The sequence below is a fragment of the Bactrocera tryoni genome, chromosome 4, assembly GCF_016617805.1.
Source record: "Bactrocera tryoni isolate S06 chromosome 4, CSIRO_BtryS06_freeze2, whole genome shotgun sequence".
Lineage (NCBI taxonomy): Eukaryota > Metazoa > Arthropoda > Insecta > Diptera > Tephritidae > Bactrocera > Bactrocera tryoni.
In genome coordinates, this window is record NC_052502.1 from 52,547,166 (window position 1) to 52,563,760 (window position 16,595).

Here is a 16,595-nt window from a genome sequence, read left to right on the forward strand (position 1 = left end):
TTAGAGGGATTTTTCGAAGAGAGCACTTCACCTCAAATTAGAACGTCAAAAACCATTTGGACCTATTTTTGTATGCAGGTATCATACATTTTTTGAGCGCGGAATCAATCTCTTAGCCAAAAAATGGCAGAAGATATTGGATCCAAATGGAGAATATGTAAATTCTTTGAGTTCTAAGGGGTAAAATCAAATTTGACCCAAATCAAAATTAGGTAAAAAATGCAAGCATATCAACAATTAATTAAATTTTCCATCCAGGCTCAGGATGGCCTTCAGTGCTTTTAGAGAATTTCGTTTTTTTTTTCCTGTTTCGTCATGTATCCACGTTAAATGGTATGGTTAAAAGATATGATAGTCCCAAAGCTGTATTGCCTCAATCGAATGGAAGCCAAACTTTTACAGGTATCATTTGAACTGTCATTTCTTACGAGGTATTCCTGTCGTTTTAGTAAGTTTTTTTGCTTATAAATTTGAGACGATATTTGTAACAACCAAACGGAAACTTGGGAGATCCTTTGAAATATGTGGTATACATATATAAATGACTAAACACCACCAACAATGTCTGCCTAGAAATCCAACGCAGGATAACTCTTGCCAACAGGTGCTACTTCGGACTGAGTAGGCAATTGAGAAGCAAAGTCCTCTCTCGACAAACAAAAACCAAACTCTATACGTCACTCATAATTCCCGTCGTGCTGTATGGTGCAGAGTGTTGGACGATGTCAACAACTGATGAGTCGACGTTGCGAGTTTTCGAGAGAAAAGTTCTGCGAAAGATTTATGGTCCTTTGCGCGTTAGCCACGGCGAATACCGCATTCGATGGTACGATGAGCTGTACGAGATATACGACGACATCGACATAGTTCAGCGAATTAAAAGACAGCGGCAACGCTGGCTAGGTCATGTTGTCCGGATGGACGAAAACACTCCAGCTCTGAAAGTGTTCGACGCAGTACCCGCCGGGGGAAGCAGAGGAGAGGAAGACCTCCACTCCGTTGGAAGGACCAAGTGGAGAAGGACCTGGCTACGCTTGGAATATCCAATTGGCGCCACGTATCGAAAAGAAGAAACGACTGGCGCGCTGTTGTTAACTCGGCTATAATCGCTTAAGCGGTGTCTACGCCAATTAAGAAGAAAAAGAAAATAATCTCTCAGTTTTTGAGAGATAGGTCTGAAATTTTGCATACGTCCTCTTTCCAAGAAGCTGATGAATTGCCATAACCGTCAATATCGGATAAAGCATAAAGGTCCCATACAAACTGAGGGTTCGGAATCAAGTGCTTGTATGGAAACTTTTTCTTTTGATGAGGAATTTTACACAAAATTGTGATCGCTTTTCGCCTGTCAAAACTTACTATTTGATCAGATCCAAGAACTGTTAGGTCATTGTATAGAAAGCCAAATAACCAATTGTTCTACTATTTGAACTTTTCCAACTAATAATGGCTTGTCAAAAAAGTCCTGCGGTATTTTTATTGAATTTTTTTTTTATTGAAATTGAAATGAATTTTTGATGACTCATGCCCAGCTCTTGACCGATGCTACGGCTGCTACTATGCCGGTCTCTTTCGACCAATTCAGCGATTTTATCGCAATTTTCGACGACAGGCCTTTCGGAGCGTGGCGCATCTTCGACCACCTCTACACCAGAACGAAAACGTTGAAACCATCGTTGTGCGGTGGAAATGGAAACTGTATCGGGTCCATAAACTGCACAAATTTTATTGGCGGCTTGAGATGCATTTTTGCCTTTATCGTAGTATTACTGTAAAATATGCCGTATTTTCTCTTTATTTTTCTCCATGTTTGCGACGCTATAACTCACGAACGACTTAAAAGAAACGACAATCAATCAAACACGTGTTAGCACGTGAAATGAGCTTTCCAAAAAGGTGTAGCATGACCCGATGCGACGAATAAAACTAGAACGATGCGCTTTCAGCGCCAACTAGCGAAAATACCGCAAGACCTTTTTGACAACCTAATATTTAATACCATAACAATAAGCTCTTTTTGAGCGTCTTTTTAACAACCAAAATCTCAATAATCCCAATAACAATTACAGCAATTTGTGCCTTCTTGAAAAGTAATTTGTGATTTACCATAAATATAAGTAAACAAATATTAGTTCAACGACCCTAATTGACGCAAAACGCCTTATAAGCACGCACATTGGTGCTTTCGCAAGTTCACATGTACCCACACGCACACATACACATGTATATGAGCCCACGGAATGTTTCTAAATTGGAGGACCACTTCTATTTCCTATCCATTTAATCAGCTTTTAGCTAATCCTCCAGTCACGAAGCCTATTTGCAAATTCTATACAAACGCTTCGAGTCACACACACACCCACACACACAAACACTCGCGCACCCTAATCCACTTATGCAACGAAAGCAAAACAACATAAACAAATGCAAACTATATTAGTGGCCACCAGCTGCTCGCTCGTGTCCGTCCGTTACAAATAATTAAAATTCTTATCTTCCGAGCACAAATAAATCACCAACGAAGCACGATTGTCAACCAAAACAAGCTGAGTCGAGTTTCGCCAGTTCTGGCGGTGAGCAGTGGCACGACTCAAATTATCGGAAATTAGCACCAAACACACATGTGTATTTATGTATGTATGTGTGCATGTGACCCAGTCGCCGTTTAATGGGCCTAATAGAAATGATTGGAACGTCACAGCCAACATTTGTCATTTCGCAGCGAGCTGTCACTTCGGTTTATCGCCTTGTCGTACGCATGCTACCAATAACGGACCGTTGATTGCGGTTGACAAAACTGTTTAACCCCGGCGAAGGGTAACCACGCACGCCTTCATTAGAAGTCGCTTAACGCGTTCTTCTTTTTGCTTTCTTTCACACCCATTGTCTTCATAGAACAAAGTAAGCGTGCAAATTCCATTGTGCTCGCAATCGGGTGGTACTTAAATGTACCAAACAGCTTATTGCTTGTTACTCTAACCTCAAATAGTATGTTCACAGTGGAATATAGTGATTATATTTTTGTGAGGAAAATATTTGTATTAGTAACAGTTTTGTGTTTACTGCAAAAAATTAAGAAAAACAAAAAGAGAAGTTAACTTTGGTCACACCAAAGCTATGATACCTTTCATAAATAAGAAAACCTTCCATACAAGAACTTAATTTTGATCGTTCAGTTTGTACCGCAGGTAATTTAGTTATCCGTTATCGGCGATTCCGACAAATAAGCAACTTCTTGAGGGGCAAAGGGCATGTGCAAAATTCCAGAGCGACTTCTCACACTCTGTAGGACTAGTTCGCCAGAGCGTACTATTCGGAACACCGTCATATATCTTGAGACCCAACATTCAGTTTTGGAAAATATTCGACCGAATAGACTAAATCCAGCACGCAAAGAAGAAAATATTGCAAACGTAGCTAAGAGAGTACTCAAAGACCGTGGAGAGTCGATTCGGCGCAGTTCGAAGCAACACGGACTGATATATGGAACGACTTGGCCCATTTTAAGTCGGGATCTTAATTGAAAGCATACAAAATACAGCTTGTGAAAGAACTTATGCCGTTCGACCTTGTCAAGCGACATCGCTTCACTCTATGATAACTTGAAAAGTTTCAAGAAGATCCGGTGTTTTCGAGCAAAATGTTGTTCAGTGATGAGACTTATTTCTGGATCAAAATTGACACATTTGGACGAAAAGCATTTTTGGGCCGGTAGAATCATCGGTTCATATTTCCTCAAAAATGGTGCCGGTGAGAAGGTAACCGTCAATAGCAACTATTATTGCGTCATAATAACCGACTATTTGATGCCAGAAATTGAGGCTCGCTCCATTTCCCACACATCGCAAATGTTATTCAGAAAACACTTCGCTGAGCGGATAATTTCACGTTTTGGGGCGGTCGATAGGCCACCAACATGGTATGAAATCACACCGTTAGACTTTTTCCTATGGGGATATGTAAAAACTTAAGTCTATGCGGTCTATGCGTTAATCCCGATTCGATTCAGGGCTTGGTGCAAACCATCACGCGCTCCATTCGCCAGTTATCAGTCAAAATGTTCGAAAGAGTCATCGAAAATTGAACTCAACGGATGGATCATCTAAGATACAGCAGCGGCCAACCTTTGAAAGAGATAATCTTCAAAAAATTAATGCCAAAAAATGTTCTTTCGAATAATAATAAACATTACCGACTCGCAAATTTGAAGTTTCTGTATTTTTTCTTAAAAAAAAGGTAGGGAACCTAGAAACTGATCAGCCGTTAGTAGTTTTAAAGTATGTATAATACTTGATGTATCTCCACAAAAAGTAGTCTCATGAACTCAAAGGCTTAGATCGAATTGTCAATTTCCCGGTAACATTGATCACCAAACTTCTTCTTCTTCTTAATTGGCGTAGACACCGCTTACGCGATTATATATAAAAAAGATCATCAAACTTCAGTATCAATAAAAATATGGTTTTATGCAGAGTATTGCCTTTTACATCCACCCAGTTGGAACCATTTAATAGTATGTTAATGTTGTTTCAATCTTCTGTCTTAAAGATAAGGGTAGTAATACTTTGACATGCAAACTTTTCAAAATTATAACTTTTACTAAATTCAGATAAAACGTTTCTGCTTACAAATGCAAACATGTGCGCTTATTTTGAAGGATATCCCTTTAGAAAGTTGTATACTAATAAAAAAAATATCTTGTATTTTAAGTGATTTAGTTTATAAGGCTACAAAAATAGTGCATTTACTTTTTAAGAACCACCCTGACACATGTAAATATATACACACCAATTCGTTATATATCCCAATTAGCTTAATTATGTATTGTATGTCTGTTGCCAACTGTTGAATGTGTGGACACTTTGGCACTGTCTGCTTTGACTTTTGAAATGTCATATCAGCTGTGATTTGACAGCTGACATGCGTTGGCTCAAGGCGTGATGCGCACTTGAATAGTGACATATTTATGTCTATTAATATTACATTGACTTTGAAGTTAAACTTATATTATCATTTAATATGAGAATTCTAATATAAAGCAAAAATTTTTAAACCGATATAAATTGTTTCGTGCATTTTCTTATATGGTATAATGTGTAATTTATTATTCTAATATTACAAGATTTAGTAAAGCATCAGTTGATATTTACGGAAACAGTCGCCCAAATAATATACTATCTATGTATTTTGTGGTCGCCGTGTTTATATGCAATCGAGATTTATATAAAGAGAGCTTAGTAAGACTTCAGTGAAACGTATCTTTAACAGGCACATCCTGCCGGCCCGCGCTCAGAGTATAGTAAGCTTTTGCGCGTCAATCGCTGGAAGTAGAAAACTGGAATTACAACAATTGCTACCTGCAGCTCAGAGAATTTTTGATCAAATAGTAGTACATATAAATTGTCAGGTAAACTCATAAGGCAAGAAAGAAACTTTAGTTTACTGTAAAGTTTGTAAAGAGTTAACAATTAACCAATGAGTACCTTTAAGGGGACCAAATTGTCGAATTCCATTTCAAAGAAACGCAAGGTGTTGTATTTTCAGGGGCTTAGAAGTCAGGCATGTCAACTGCCGTTATCTCTAAGTCCTTCACCTGTAGTGTCATAGCTTCAATTGTAGATTTTAAACGACTCTTAGGGTTACAAGGCCAAACACCGACAGTTCAGTTCAGTTCCAACAAGTTTATTCTCCATAAACTCCATGATTTTTGAAAAAAAGAAACCAATTTTAAAATTTGAAGTGTACATTTCTATACAATATTTTGCACAGTAAACTTTTTTAATGAAAAAATTTAATATTTTCGAGTTACAACCAATCTTCAACGGCACTTTAAAAAGAGATCTTCCAGGGCTTCCGAATAAAAGATATTGTTTGTGCAATCACCTAACCAACTCAAAAATTAACAAATAGTGGCGTTTTAAAAAACATAGTTTTTGTTGTTTTTGGCCTATGCTATGTGTTTTTGGTCAGATCAAAAAAATGACAAGCCGTTGTAAAAAGAAGTATGCACAGAACAAGCAGAATGACTACAATATCCGATTATTTGCTTCCGAGTAATCACTCGAACAAATTTCAAAATTTATATTTCGAAAAAAGCGTAAAACATACATAAACTGATGCAGTTGATGGAACTGAGCGGCAACATTTTAGAATGCCGTAACTCAAAAACTATTTAGTTGCTTTAAAGACCTCAGTTTCTGCGATCACCCCTTCAGCGAGCTTTCTTTTGAGGTTTGAGAACAGAAAATAGTCGCCGAGGACCAGATCTGAAGAATACAGTGGATTCGGAAGCAATTGGGAGCCCAATTGATAAATTTTTGCCATCTCTCTCAGTCACGTTTTCTTGAAATATGTCCGTTTTTTGGCGATTTCATTCTTTCAGCCAATCCATTAACGCTGTGTTATAGTTTCTGTTGATGGTACTTCCTTTTTCTAAGTAATCGATAAAAATTATTCTATGCGCACCCCAATATACAGGCGTCATAACCTTGCCAGCCGACTATTGGGTTTTTCCACGCTTTGGAGCGGGTTCATCGGATGACTGTCGATTTGACTTCGAAGTGAAATGATGGAGCCATGTTTCATCTACTGTCCCATATCGATGCAAAAACTCGTGTTTATTACGCTTTACCATCTCCAAACACTACTCCCAATCATCAACTCCCCGTTGTTTTTGGTCAAAAGTGAGTTCACGCGGTACATACTTTGTATAGAGCTTTCTCAGACCCAAATATTCACTCATTATATCCAATGCGTTCCTTTGATATCTTTAAAGTATCAGATGTCTCGAACAACTTCTTTTTACTCGGTCATACAAAATTGTGGTATGGACTTTTTTGATGGTTTCCTCGTTGCAAACCCCTTTTGAGCGTCCATTGCGTTCAATCTTAGCATACGAATCTTAATGGTTGATTTTTGCGGGGCTAAGACTAGGGCTTCAACTGTATTTTTTTTCCATTTAACAATCTGTCAAATTCATACACACACCTTTTGAAGGTTAAGGTTAACCAAAAATCACATGGATTTAACCCTCCCATGCCCGAAATAAAATGAGCGATGCTAAAAAATATTCAATCGTGACCTTAATGGGAACCGACCAAAATTTCAAAGTCCTAGGAGTCCTGGTTTGAGAGTTACAGGGTGTTGCCTATAGGCAATGTCGTGTTTGACAAAGTACTGAGGTCAAACTTGAACCTTGACTGTTATAATAGTAGTCATATGCTCAATAAAACTGTTCGGAAATATAAAGATTAAAGCTGTTTAGACTAGTAGTACTGCGGTCCTATCAAGATTTGCCTTTTAATAGTTTTTCATTAGTTTCTTCAGCCTTCTTCACTTAACTACAAAATCCACTTAGTAAGCTACAAACTGTTACAACATCTAATAACAACAAAAACAAAGTTACAACAATCGAACAGCGAAGCCCTTATTAAATGACCGCCTTTTACGATATGTAACAACAACAGCTTTTCCACTTAGAAACTCTCTTTTAGATCCATTGGTCACACAGTAAATTGATTTTACACGTAACGCGTGAACAGGCCGCACGTACCGCGCATGCGTAATGTCACACCGACCACCGTCCGACCGACGTGAGCAAACGGCGTGTAGCCTGTCCAGTTCGCGATGCGTCGCCGCCGAAGACGTTAACGCCAATTTCAAAAGATATGTAAACGCAACAAAAAAAACAAAAAAAACCGAAGTCAAATGAGAGCATTGATTCCTTGCCATGCGAAAAACAACAATAATAATAATAATATGCAAACAATCAAAATGACCAACAACAAAGGAGCGCGCCAACAAAAGAGTGGGAGCGCATTGGCGGCGACTGCGGCGACATATCGAACTCCTCAAAAGCGTCGTTTGTCAAGTCCGCTTCATACTGTATGTGCAACTCCTCCCGATCAGTTGGGCGAAAACACTCGAGCGTTGTGCATGCATCGGTCGCAAATTGAATACCGGAACGACAGGCTGACAAGCGAAGCCAAACCACGCACGGAAGAACGAGAAGAAGAAGAAGAGTAAGCAATATGTGCGTACACTTGTAAGCGACCGTGTGGGTTAAGGCGCGGATAAAGCAAATCAAAGTGTGAACTTGAAATCGAAACGCTCGGAGCGTCGCGCACTGTGACAGATCGCTGCGGTGTAAGCTCGTGGGCTGGCAGTTTGTTGTTCACTCGTATGTTGTTACTGTATTTTCTTTGTTTTTTATGTTTTTTTTTGTTATTTGTGTCTCTGGTGGCTCTTGTGTCGCAGACGCGCCGATTAGAATGCGAACGCATTGCCGCCGTTAAAGTCAACGACAAGGCGACGATTTCGCCAAGCTGCGCGCAGAACTCGGCGATTGCGCAAGCGTGAAGCACGGTGTGCGCGTAAATTAATGTTCTTAAAATATTTTCGAACGCATTTGTTGTACGCTCGCTAAAAATAAAGTAAAGTAAAGTGGGTGTGTTACCTTTACTCTGGTAGAGTGGTGTTAATGACTGAACTTGATTTAATTTGAGTGCGCCTGAAGGATTTTGAAACTACTCAATCGAAAATTATAACGAAATTAAATAATTGTTGACTGTAAACAAAAGTGCTAAAAATATTCACAGTGCAACGTCTCAAATTTATAAAAAATATTTAAAATCAAATTATAAAAGAGAAAAACGCAAAAACAATAATAAATAAGAAGGAGACAAATTTTACTAATTTTTTAGCAAAAAAAAAATGTTTTAAAATAATTTTAAAGTATCAAAAAATTAAGTTAGTTCTCTTAGCGACCTTAAAAAATAACCTAAACTCTATTAACTGAGTTGCTGAATTTTTTGGAATATATTATATCACACTGTGTTTACAAGTGACCTTGACTAATTGAGCTAAACTAATATGCGTGTCCGCTATGGAGTTTTCATGTGAGCAGCATACTGTTTCTACGGTGCTCCTGAGACCGAACCCAACAATAAATCTCCGAGCGGTCTTCTACCGTCAAATTCACAGTATGTCACAAAACTAAGCGAACTTTTTGGATATAGAATAAACTGAATATCGAACAAGATTCACACAGATCTTACTTTTAGCCAAATCTTTAGCATTTGGTCCTTCAGCCGACATTCTTTCAGTATGCATCGATAGCAATAATTTCACGCCTTTTTCCATCAACTCAGCACGCTTATTAACTTCAGGACGACTAGGCTGTTGTACGCCATTTGAATCCTTACGACCAATTAAATCGTGTAAAAGATTATCTCTTTCAAATGTTGGCCTCGCTATGTCTCAGATGGTTCATCCGTTGAGTCCAATCTTTCATGACTCGTTCGAACATTTCGACTGGTAACTGGCGAATGACACGCTCAGGCCTGAATCGAAGCGGCATTGTCCGCATAGACAAGAAAAAGTTTAACGGCGTGATGTCCACCATCTTGGTGACCAATTGATCGGCCCAAAACGTGTACATACATATCTGCTCACCGAAGTGTTTTCTCAATAAATCCATCGATTGTCTTGTTGGAAGCAAATGTCGCCCAGATCACGAGCTTCAATTTCCGACATCAAGTAGTCGGTTGCCACGGCGTGATAATGGTCAGCATCAGTTTTGAAGAAATGGGGACCGATGATTCCACCGGCTCACAAACCACAACAAACTGTCGTTTTTCGGGAGTAAATGGCAGCTCTTGAATCCACTCGATATTTTGCTTCTTTACATACCCATTGAGCCAAAAATGGGCCTCATCGCTGAACAAAATATTGCTCGAAATCGTTGGATCTCCTTGGAACTTTTCAAGAGGCCATAGAGCGAGGCGATGTCATTTGTGATGGTCGAACGGCTTCAGTTCTTGCACAGACTTCTCAAAACATCTTAAGTCTTCGTTATTGGTTTAGAATTTGAAGTTTCTCCATTTATTCAAAAAATTTGTAAGAGTAGAGATATATCGCTAGTTATTTTTATATAAAATACATATTCTCAAAATATTCTTCTATCTCAAATTGGGATTTTTAATAGACTTGCAACATTTCCTTGGCAATAATTGTTTAAAGAAAATAAGAATATTGCTGACAAGGCTCCAAGCAATAAAATACGTATTCTGAATATTTTGAATGCTGGCTTGTTCCAAACTTTACATAGAATACTGAGTAAACAAAACAAGCATAATAATTTTTCTTACAGCTGATTTAATCAAAGTTGTATACAGCAAAATTTCAACCCTAAACCTTTGCAAACTAAAGCCTAAACTGCAGTCTAGTTGAAATAATTTTTACATTCTGTAAGACGCCCAAATCTTTTCAGATTCGACACTTAATTAATAAAGCTAGAACATATTCCGATTCCGTGCAGTCCAGATAATACAAGAGATGGAGGTGGACTTTTGAAACAGCGACGCCCAAGCAGCTCGTCTACGGCAAACACTATATTTTCTAACAAAAACTAAGTACTACTACTACTAAGTACTACTTTCAAAAGTTATTTTCAGTTTAACAGTTTATGTAAGGGCTTAATAAGTCTAACCGAATATTATTGAAACCTAACGAATATACTATTTAAGGACTTATTGCAAAAATCATAGTAAGTAGAGTAAAGAAAAACCATATAACTCAAAGGATGTGTTTTAATTCGCCAAACATTGGAGATTGTTCAATCGAACTAACAACTGGTATAAGTAAAAAAAATTGGCATAAATAAAAAGAGGTATTGTCGAGTATGAGTCGGCCGTTCAGTGTGTAGCCGCGAACTTTCTTATACTAAATACCAAATACTTGCGGTCGCTTTCACGTGGAAATTTTTTAGAAGTACTGAATCGAAAACGACCAAACGAAAAACCCAAAATCGTTTAGCTTAAAATACTCGCAATCGCTTAATCGCTGCAACGAATATTTAAAAAACTATTAAAATGTTTATGAGTTTACAGCAATCAAAATTGTGAAGCGTCTTAGATTTGTCGTTTTGATACGGATTAATGCAACAATTATTTGCTTACAACGAGTCAAAAACCTTATAAACGACGGCACATAAGAACACACGCACTCACATACACAGGCATAGGAAGCACATTGCGCTGGGCGCCTTTGTAGCCACCCAACCGCCTCGCGCTCTAACGAGCACACAAACATGCGCACTCATAAGTATGAGTATTTTCAAAGTCAAACGCATGCGCAGTGCATCATCGATTTCAGTGGGACGCGTCGACGCGGTTTTTCCTGCTCGGAATACCAAGCAGCTTCGCCGTTTTGCATTGGCAGCGTTTCGTTGCTTTAAAGCTACATTGAAGTGCGCATGTTTGCATGCAGGCGCATGCGCTTGAAGTTGAAGCATGTGTGTGCATGTGTGCACGTGTGTGTGACCTAACATTATTTTGAATTATTTGTAGAGTTAAAAAAATATTTGATAGTATTCTAAATACTTCAGCAACTATTTGAAAAATACTTGTGGGCCGCTCTCGCTTACTCTCACGCTCTTTCTTTATTTTGCTTGTGAATGTTTTCGGTTGAACTTTTGTACAAATAAAACAAAGGAAGTGTTATAAAAATATATAAAGAATTATATATATACATCATATATAAAAAATTTTGGAATATAATTTAAATATATACGTATTTAAACATATAAACGAAAGTATTGGCGAAAAGTAAATAATACTGTCTGGATAATTGACGAATTGAAGGTTAAGGTGAGTAATCATATTTATGTGTAAAACAATTTTGTTTATTCATGATTTATGTGCTAAGTATGCACAATTGTGTGATGAACAAGTAAGGAAGGGCTAAGTTCGGGTGTCACCGAACATTTTATACTCTCGCATGGTAAAGTGATAATCGAGATTTCATAATACGTCATTTACATATTTTTCAAATACCGTATTTTTGTAAAGTTTTATTCCGCTATCATCATTGGTTCCTAATGTTTATACTCGTATTATACAGAGAAGGCATCAGATGGAATTCAAAATAGCTTTATATTGGAAGAAGGCGTGGTTGTGAACCGATTTCACCCATATTTCTTACATGTCATCAGGGTGTTAAGAAAATATTATATACCGAATTTCATTGAAATCGGTCTAGTTGCTCCTGAGATATGGTTCTTGGTCCATAAGTGGGCGGCGCCACGCCCATTTTCAATTTTTAAAAAAAGCCTGGGTGCAGCTTCCTTCTGCACTTCTTCCGTAAAATTTAGTGTTTCTGACGTTTTTTGTTAGTCGGTTAACGCACTTTTAGTGATTTTGAACATAACCTTTGTATGGGAGGTGGGCGTGGTTATTATCCGATTTCTTCCATTTTTGAACTGTATATGGAAATGCCTTAAAAAAAACGGCTCTGTAGAGTTTGGTTGACATAGCTTAGTAGTTTCCGAGTTATGTACAAAAAGCTTAGTAGGGGCGGAGCCAGGCCCACTTTTCCAATTGCGTCCAAATATGCCCCCCCCCTAATGCGATCCTTTGTGCCAGATTTCACTTTAATATCTTTCTTTATGGCTTAGTTATGACACTTTATAGGTTTTCGGTTTCCGCCATTTTGTGGGCGTGGCAGTTGGCCGATTTTGCCCATCTTCGAACTTAACCTTCTTATGGAGCCAAGGAATACGTGTACCAAGTTTCATCATGATATCTCAATTTTTACTCAAGTTACAGCTTGCACGGACGGACGGACAGACAGACATCCGGATTTCGACTCTACTCGTCCCCTGATCACTTTGGTATATATAACCCCATATCTGACTCTTTTAGTTTTAGGACTTACAAACAACCGTTATGTGAACAAAACTATAATACTCTCGTTAACAACATTGTTGCGAGAGCATAAAAATCAATTTAATTAAAAGAAAATAACACCTTTTATTTTTTTACAGCAATAACAAATTTAATTTTTATTAATTAATTAATTTAATTAAGTAATAAAAATAATTTTAAAATATTAAAATTTAATTTAATTATTTAAAGAATAAAAAAATATTTTTTACAGCAATAAAAATTTTATTTTTATTAATTAATTAATTATTATTAATTAACGAATTAATTAAATATTTTTTTTTAACTAATTAATTTTGTTATTTAATTGATTTGTTAATTAATAAAAAATTAAATTAAATTAATTAATAAAAATTAAGTTTCTTATTGCTGTAAAAAATTAAATCTTTTATTTGTATTTTTTAATTACATTTTTTTTTCGTCACACACTTTTGCATAATTAATTTAATTATTTAACTAATTAGAATTAAATTTTTACTTTTTTTATATTATTTAAAAAATTATTTTTTTTTATTATTATTATTTTTTAAATAAATTTAATACTATATATGTATGTTAACACATATAACTGGATAATTTTCGTTTACTATGGAACAGTGGCAACATTCTTTTTTCAGTACATTTATCTAATTTGTATTCTTTCGTCACTTCATTTACTTGCCGCGTTGTGGGCCATTTTCGTCGTTGTGGTTTCTACATGCATTCAACGAAAAAGCATTTTCTATTCCGATTTTCTTATAAGGAATGCGCACGTATCGAAGAAAGTGTTTTTTCAACCAACTAGGTACGTAAAAGTTTCCATTAACAGTTTGGCATTTATGGTCTCTAGTGTTGTGCATATCCATACTGGAAATATTACTCAACAAATGTACAAGTGTTTTTTATAGGTTATACGCGAAAGAAAATGAAAGTTATTACGAAAATTTGTGTAATTACAACAGATACAGAAATTCAAAATTCATTACTTATATAAAGACACTTAGGTTAGGTTAGGTTATACTCGTCTACTGTGACGCCGTACATATGGTAGACCTACTGGCTATTGTAATGCTAGATGGGCGTTCAGTTCAATAAAGATCTGGGGACGTCAACACAGTTTGCGAACTTTAGGAGTGCTTGATGTCTAATATTAGTTCTTCTTGAACTGCGAAACTTCTAGGTAGGTGTTCGAGCTAAGATGTTTCAGCATAGGAAGTGTCATGCCAGTAACCTACTTTCATTAGGCCAACAACCATCACGCAATCCTTTCGAGACATTGCGAGTAAAAAGCATGCATAAGATTCGGAAACTTCATTGTACTATATATTGTTTTTAGCGGCTTCGTATTTTCTGTACTAGTTAGCCTGTCGGATGACACTTTTAACAACAGCGCGCCTTCCTTCTCACTGTTTGGCAGTTGGTGTACAAGTTTAGCGACGTCCTCCTCCACCTGGTGTTTCGGACGGAGTGGAGGTCTTCCAATTCCTCTGATTCCCCTGGCGGGTACTGCGCCGAATACTTTCAGAGCTGAAGTGCTGTCATTAACTTGAAGGACAAGACCTAGCCCGCGTAGTCGCTGTCTCTTAATTCATTGAACTATGTATATCAATGTCTTTGGATATCTTGTACAGCTCATCGTTCCACCGGCAGCAGTACTCGCCGTTGCCAATCGCGTCGACTCATCAGCTGTTGTCATCGTCCATGTTTCTGAACCATATAGCAGGATGGGTAACTTGTTGAATTTGGTCTTTGTTTGTTGAGAGGACTTTACTTCTCAATTGTAGCAGCTGTTGACAAGAGCTATTTTCCGTTGCATTTAGAGGTTAACGTTGTTGTTACTGGTTTCAAGATAGACGAAATTATGTAGGACTTCGAAGTTATGACTGTCAACAGTGACGTGGGAGCCAAGTCGCAAATGCGACGAATGTTTGTTTGATGACAGGAGATATTTCGTCTTGCTCTCGTTCACTACCAGACCCATTTGCTTCACTTCTTTGTCTAACCTGGAGCAAGCAGAACAGCGCGGTTGTTATTGCCAATGTTGTCATCGGCCGACGCCAGCAGTTGTACACTCTTGTAGAAGATTGTACCTTCTTTATTCAACTCTGCAGCTCAAACTATTTTCTCCAGCAGTAACTAGATTGAAGAAGTCGCACAATAGGGAGTAGCCTTGTCGAAGATCTCATTGGTATCGAACGGGTCCTTCTATATGAACAATTTTTAATGAATTGTATAATATGAATGGTATGTCTGTTCTTACTCTTTATCTTCTGGAATTAAACAACTAAAGCGAGGAAACGAAAAACTGTAATAAAGAACGAACTAGCATCCAAGAAAATATTGGTGTATTCTAATTGTAAGGAACCTTCTCCGCCATTCATACAAGAACTCTTTTTTTAGCAGCATTAGGAAAATATGGAATGTTTATTCAATATCCGTATTCAAAGTTTTTACAGCTCAACACAAAAAATTTTTGTACCACCCTGTATGCTTTTAAAAGCTACTGAAAACCGTTTCTGCTACTCAATCACAATAAAAATCATTGTTTGTCAATATTTACCTCTTGATTTTTATGTCAATATACTGCTTTTAGGAAAATAAGGTAAAAAGCAATTAACAACAACAACAAATGGCAATAAAACGAGACGTTTTCACGTGAATCGTAACGATTTTAAAAATAAATATCAACGCAGATAAGCAAATACGGCGTTAAAGTAAAAGTCCTTGCAGTGCAACGACCTTGAATGAAGGGAAATAAAATACTTGATAAGAGCCGCAAGCAATATTGCCAATACACATGCGTATGCATATTTTTCAAGTGGAAAAAAATATTTTTTTATTTTTTTTTAAATTTGAATTAATTTTTTTATTTATTTAATTAGTATATTTTTAACTCTTTTTAATCAATTAATTTTTAATTTTTACTATTTTTATAAATAAATATTTTTATATTGTAATAATTTTTTATTCCTTTTTTAATTTCGTGTTTTTAAATTTTATTTAATTATTTTATTTATATTTTTTAAATTATTTTATAATTAATTATTTTTAAATTTTTACTAAATTTATACATGAAATTTTTTTTAGATTTTACCAATTTATATTTTTAATATTTTTTTTATTTCGTATTTTTTGAATATTAATGTCTTTTTAGATCTTAAGAATTTTTCTGAATTCTTTTTAATTACTTGTTTTTAAATTTTTACTATTTTTTAAATAAATATTTTTTCTATTTTAAATTTTATTTTTTTTACATTTGTTTTATTTCATACTTTTAAATTTTAATTTATTAATTTTTGTTATTAATTTAACTAAAATTTTTAACTCTTTTTAAATTAATTATTTTTAAAATTTTACTATTTTGTATAAATAAATATTTTTTTATTTATAATTTCCTTTATTCGTTTTTAATTAATTATGTTTTAATTTTGACTATTATTATATTTTTTATTATTTGTTTATATTTTTCCTATTTTTATTTTTTAATATTTTTTCATTTTATATTTTTTTTAATTAATAATTTTCTTATATTTACAATTTTTATTTAATTTTAATAATTAAATTTTTGTATATTTTTTAAATTTAAATTTATTTTTTTATTTATAATTTTTTAATTTTCACTTATTTTTATAATATATTGTTTATTTGTTAATATTTTTATTTTATATAAAATTTTATTTCGTTGTAGTGCTAGTTTTTTTATTTTATTCTTTACTTTTTGCATTTTCATTCGAAAACTCATTTATTATAACGGCTTTGTTTCAAAGCTTTCGCCAAACGTATTTACCGGTTCAGCAGCTTTTCGTTCCCACGGGCACATATCATTCTGATTGCGCTTTTATGCACATTATAAGCAAATAATTATCTCGAACACTAATTCTTAATTCAATATTA